Source organism: Sinohyriopsis cumingii, chromosome 2 (genome assembly GCF_028554795.1).
Source record: "Sinohyriopsis cumingii isolate HCF-2022 chromosome 2, ASM2855479v2, whole genome shotgun sequence".
NCBI lineage: Eukaryota > Metazoa > Mollusca > Bivalvia > Unionida > Unionidae > Sinohyriopsis > Sinohyriopsis cumingii.
Window position 1 is genome coordinate 158,271,552 of NC_142962.1, and position 6,898 is coordinate 158,278,449.

Genomic DNA, 6,898 nt, shown 5'->3' on the forward strand with positions numbered 1-6,898 from the left:
AAAATCCAGTAAATAAAATTACATTACAATAGCATGTAATGAATAAAAAAAACTGTAAAACTACCAAAGAAACGACCACTCCAATGGCCTAGTGGTTAGAGCATCCACCTCAGATTTGGGAGGTTGCAGGTTCAAACCTCTGCCAAATGATACCAAAGACTTACAAAAATGGTACTAACTGCATTAAGAGGTTAGTATTAGGACTGGTCGGCCTGGTGTCAGGATAATGTGACTGGGTGGACGTCATGCTACATGTCTCCAGCATGATGCCCCAGTGCTAGACATCACTATAAACTGTCACACTGCATACATCATAGCGATATGACTGAAAAATTGTTAAAGCTACATTAAAAATCTAAATACACAACAGACAATTAAATTAAATCAAATATACATAAGTCAACCCTTTCTCTGTTCAAGGATCTTCCGTAGGCAGAGCTCTAGTTGCTATGTAGAGAGATCTTCTTTTGATTACCTTCCATTCTTTTCATGCATAGAAATTGTACATGGTGAGAGCATCTCAGTCACAACCCATTGCAGATGTCATTGTTATGGCTCTTGCTTCTGTTCTGATTTTTTTGGCCACTCTCGGAGTCCATACTTTCATGGATATCTTTGGTCTCTTCTTTTATTTTCAGCAATGTTCAGTCTAAGTTTATATCTCATAAAGTTTTTTTAGCAGTGTTGTTTCATCACCATGAATTTCAAGAATATATGGCGATGAGTTGAGGTTCTCTATGTTTCATTTTTGTTTTCATTGTAGATTTTCCCACATTCAGGACACAGGATTCATGCTTAATGTAAAAATGTTGATTCAGCTAATTTTCTTCCCGAACTTCTAAAAGAATGTCATGGTTTATATGAAATTGAGACATTCACCACCTTCAGCAGTCATTTACAACATCAAGGAGTGCTTTTGTTTTCCTCTTTTCTGGTTTTCCACAATTACATTGAATAGTTTTGCTTGACAGACTGTTTTAAGTGCATTCAGCTCAAGCTGAAAGACTGCTATAGTATGGTGGTTTGGGTCCAAGGCCATCGTCATGCTATGTATAGTTACTATCATGCTAGAATGAATCACTTCATTTAGCTGGAGAAAAGATGCATACAAAATAAGGGTGGAGATAGAAGTGTCATGTCATTTAGCTGGAGAAAAAGATGCATACAAAAAAGGGGTGGAGACAGAAATGGGCAGAAGACTGCATGCTTCATTGGCATATTTATCATCTTAACTAATTGCATATTAAATGAGAAATACACATATAGTGAAAACAAAGAGATTGCATATGTAAAATTGAAATTTATTCAGAGAACCACTCATTGGTATATATACATGTGTACATTCCAGGGTTAATAAAGAGTGTCTATAAATATACAGTTAGAATGTTTTCTGCTTTGATTCATATGACTTTATTGTTTTTTTATTTTTTAAAACATTGATTTCAAGCTGGTATTGTCATGTTTTGTCTTAACAAAGTCAATCATATTTCTTTAACTCAAGAATTCGACCATAGTCAGTATTCCAAGTCGCCATCCATCTTATCACACACTGTAAAAACTTTGTTTCTGTGTAAATACCCATTAATTCACACTTTGACACTTATTTGTGTAAATGACTACAGCAAGAATAATTGTTAATGGACAGTGGGGTTATTTTTATACGGAATGGATGATATTATTTTCTGGTCAACTGATTGGGATGATTGACTGATGTCTTTCATAAATAACCAATGTGCAGTGATTGGCATAATGCAGTCAGTTTTTCTAAAGCACTGATGTCTTTCATAAATAACCTAAGACCAATGTGCAGTGATTGGCATAATGCAGTCAGTTTTCTAAAGCACTGATGTCTTTTCATAAATAACCTAAGATCAGTGTGCAGTGATTGGCATAATGCAGTCAGTTTTCTAAAGCACTGATGTCTTTTCATAAATAACACTGGACAACAAATTTTTACAAAAGTCATGTTACTGAAATAAAATTAGTCAATTCTTATCAATTTTTATGTGCTGAACACGAATATGACAGTCAAATTGCAAAATTGGCTCTAGTTTTTTTGTAATCTGCAAGAAATTAATGTTTACATAACGAAATGCATTCCAATAGTAAAAGGTCAACTGTAATAGCCTACCTATAAAAAATCAAGTCATTGACTACATCTTAGATTTCTTCGCCTGTCTCTTGTACAGCTGTTCGGGAGCATCTCTGAGGAGTGTCCAGCAGTAGTCAGCCAGCATTGTAGTGGACCATTTTCCCTGGTATCTTTGTTCCATTGTTGCGATATCTTGATGAAAACGTTCGCCGTGTTCATCACTAACAATACCACAGTTGCTAGGAAAGAAATCCAAATGGGAATGAAGGAAGTGAATCTTTAGAGACATATTGCAGCCAAGTTTCTTATACTTCATCAACATGTCTTCTACTAGTTCCTTATAGTTTTCTGCCCTAACATTTCCGAGGAAGTTTGTAGAAACTAGGCGAAAAGCATTCCATGCTTGTTTCGCGTCACCTTCCAGCAAGTTGTTGAACCGGTCATCTTTGAAAAGCTCTCGAATCTGAGGACCCACAAAAACTCCCTCTTTAATCTTTGCTTCGCTGAGTCGAGGGAATTTTTCATGCAGGTATCGGAATGCTGGCAAAGTCCGGTCAATGGCTTTCACGAAGTTCTTCATCAAACCTAGTTTGATGTGAAGGGGTGGTAGCAAGATTTTCTGAGCCTCAACCAGAGCTGGGTGTTGGATATTCTTCTCTCCAATGGCTACATTCTGCCTGTGAGTCCATTCCTTCCTCATGTAGTGCATTTCCCTTGCTCGGCTATCCCACTCGCATAAGAAACACATGTATTTTGTATATCCTTGCTGCAGTCCCATTAAAAGGGCAACTACCTTCAAATCACCATAGCGGTGCCAGCTGTACTTGTTATACTCAATGGAATTCAGTAGCTGCCTTAAGTTATCGTATGTCTCTTTCATGTGGACAGCATACGCTACTGGAATAGATGGAAGAATGTTTCCATTGTGCAAAAGCACAGCCTTGAGACTCAGTTTCGAAGAGTCCACAAATAGTCTCCATTCTTGTGGGTCATGAGTGATTTTTAAAGCATTCATGAGGCCCTCAATATCGGAACAGAATATCAGATTACTTTTCTTTCTGAAGAAAGGCTCCAATTGCTGGTGGCGCTTTCGATATGCAGTAATTGTGACATCTTCTTCTAGAAGATTCCATTGTTGGAGTCTTGATCCTAGCAATTCTGCCTTGTTCTTTGATAAGTCCAAATCACGAATCAGGTCATTTAGTTCTTCCTGTGTTATTCTGTGTGGGGTTGATGATGCACCACAGTGAAAATCTGGATCACTGCATGCTGATGGACCAGGAGAAGAACAGGTCGACTCACCTTTGTCTTCGTCAGATGAATCAAGAGAATATTCTGCTGGAGGTTCTGGAATAGGAAGTCCCTCACCATGTGGAACTGGTCTCAATGCAGACGGAATGTTTGGGTAGACTATTCTCGACTTCTTTCGCTTCGTTATTCCGCCGGAAAGAGGAGGAACCAAGCAGAAGTAACAGTCATTTAGGTGGTTGCTTGGCTCTCTCCACGCCATTGGGACTGCAAACGGCATTGATGACCTTTTGCAATTCAACCACTGTGAAAGCTGTGTTGTACATGTAGCACAGCATATATGCGGAGCCCAAGGCTTGTCTTGGTCACCAACCTTGCATCCGAAGTAAAGATGATATGCCTTCTTCACTTGAGAATTGATACTTTTCTTCTGGTTGGCAAATGTCACTTCCCCACAAATATAGCAAAAATTGTCCGCGGTATTAACACACTTTCGAGGCATTACTGTTCTTTATTGTACGTAAATGGATAAAATAATAAGTTTTATGTAACAGTAGCTTGAACTGTCTCGCACAACGTCTAAAATATTTTAAATGCTGAACCTATCTGATTGGGCTTTATATAGTACACTGCTTACGTCAGCTTCAGCAGCCGCCTGGCATTAGTATAATAGGCCTACACATGTATAGTACACTGCTGACGTCAACTTACTTCAGCAGCCGCATGGCATTAGTATTGCATTGCATCAGAAAATGATGCAATCAACTGTGGATGATGTGAGCATGATGGTATTATGCAATGTTACATCATTATTCCGGATGTTGCTGCAGTCCTACTGGAGAAATTTACACAGTGAAACATAGAAAATGAGGTATATGAATATCTTCAAAACGAGAGCCAATACAAATTTTTCACGGTTATATTCGTGTTCGGCACACCAAAATACTACAGATTAGGGCCTTTTCAAGTCAGTAATGATTTCACTGTTGACCAGTGTAACCTAAGATCAATGTGCAGTGATTGGCATAATGCAGTCAGTTTTCTAAAGCACTGATGTCTTTCTTAAATAACCTAAGACCAATGTGCAATGATTGACATAATGCAGTCAGTTTTCTAAAGCACTGATGTCTTTCATAAATAACCTAAGACCAACGTGCAATGATTGAAATAATGCAGTTGAAATGAATATTAAGTAACATAAACTTTTCACATCATTATTGATATAAAGAAAGACACATTGACAAAAGACATTTTTTATGCAGGAAAGCAACATATCTTGCAAAATTATTAAATCAAGTTCTTTATATCAAGACTAAAACTTTGTTTTACTTTATTGGTAACATTATTGTAAAATGTTGAGAGCCATTCCATGATCACATTAGATCTAAAGTGATGTTTCAATGAGGTGTGCTATAGCAGGGTTTCACAGTATTCAGATTTTTTTTCATTTACTTATTTTGTACACAAAATGTTTATCTTTTTTTAATATTTGTTAATTATAGATTTATTAGGCATGCCCCCCACCCACCCCAAATGAAACACATTTCATGCAAATACCTCTTTCTTGGATTTTATGGTAATTACAACATATCACCAAGTTTGTTTACGTATTGAGATTCTTAGATATCCGAAGTTGGATATGGTTTTATTTTGGTGCTAACTCAATAAATCTTTGGTTAATTGGATACATTGTATCAAGTGAATCCATGCCCTGTTTGCAGGATAACACAAAATAAGCTGTTTCTCCTAACAGTAATAACTGGTTGATGATAATAGGAATCTTATTTTATTTAAATAAAGTGATAGACAACAAATATTTCAGGGTCACCCCACATATCATTAATTGTAGTTTGTTTTCAGTGTAGTAATGTTATCTGGTGATGGGTTTGTCAAATTGACATAAAATGAAGTGTACTCAATTAGGCTTACTGATGACAACAAAATTACAATAAAACCCTGTCAATGATACTAGTAATCAGGAACTAACTCCCACAAAAATACAAATACTGTTATGTTTTAAATAATTATTCTGGTATTTATGTTGAGATCAGTGTCTCCATAGGCTTGATTACCTTTTTGGATTGTTTTTTAAATAATGTTTTGAATTTATTCTATTCCAGTTGAGTTGTTTTGGGGTTGACTGGTTCCTTGAGTTTGGTTATGAAAAACAAGTCAGGTTTTCCTATAGTGCACACAGTAATATGACACCAGTCAGTGCTTTACATATTTGAAATTAAATTAAATTCTTCCTATAATGTTTAGTTTAGAATAATTTCTACTGGAAAGTATTAGTTGCTCTTTTTATTCGATTGTCTTTGACATTGACGGAATCCCTATAAAAGCCTTGTTTTTGTGCAAGTACTTGATACATATATATTTTGCTACAGTAACAGTATAACCTTGAGTCACTCACATCCTTTATTGACTTAAGCAAACTATGCGTGTCCACCAAGTGTATACAATTCATTAGCATTACTTACTTATGCATACCCCATGTTTATCTTGTCAATGTACAGATTTAGTATATGAAAGACTTACTCTTCCTAATTCCTGTTTCTCCAGACGTATTTTGTTTGTTCTAAGAATTTTGTTTGTAAACAAATTTCTACTGTACTGCATCTATTTCATAGTGACTGGATTTGTAAATTTAGTGCTTCATTCTATACAAATTGTTAACACTATTTGTTTTCTTCCTACAAAAAATGTATTTATCATTTATTTAGTATTATAGGATGCTATTTTTAGATGTACCTTATCAGTTTAATTTTCTCTTATTTTTATGCTGACAGAATCATTGTACATTAACTTTCCATACTTTTTCACATGTTTTTTTAATTTTCTTGAAACCACCGTTTGTGTGTATAAACCATTTCAATTGAGAAATAGACCATATATTTATTTATTTATGTATTTAATTATTTATTTATTTATTTATTGAGTCCTTGCCACTGGACAAATAAATAATGAACTAATTAGGACCTTTAGGAACATTTTATTCTTTTGCTTTATTGTAAAGGTTTTGGTATTACACCAGGAATTAGCAGTGTTTTCAGTAAAAGAAAAATTTTAACTCTCGGATTTCCTTGTCTAGTGCCAACCTAATTTGGAATCTATTTTTCTTTTCCAAAATTGTGTACCAATGCAGTTCTTTAAATGAGACATTTATACTTTCTACAAGTTTTGTCTTTGGTTTTAGACTTAATGGTCTGCAACCAGGGTGGTCTGTTGTTAATCATCTATGCACCATCTGTCCATCCACTAGCACATGTTTGTTATCGCTACATCACCTTAACTACATGGAGGATTACATACCATGCAACATTTTCAGACACATTCAACCACAAGGCCTTGTTGGCGCTGAATGAAATGATGCCACTCATACATGCAGTATTGTTGCCACAGTGGCCATTTTTACTATGTTGTCATTGCTACTTCTTTTGAATGGATGGTCACATGAACAAGGAGTTTACACTAAAAGACTTCTTATGATACCTGTCTAGTTATTCCTAAATTACATTGGTGCTGATCTAACATCCATTATGGCCACCACGGCAAACA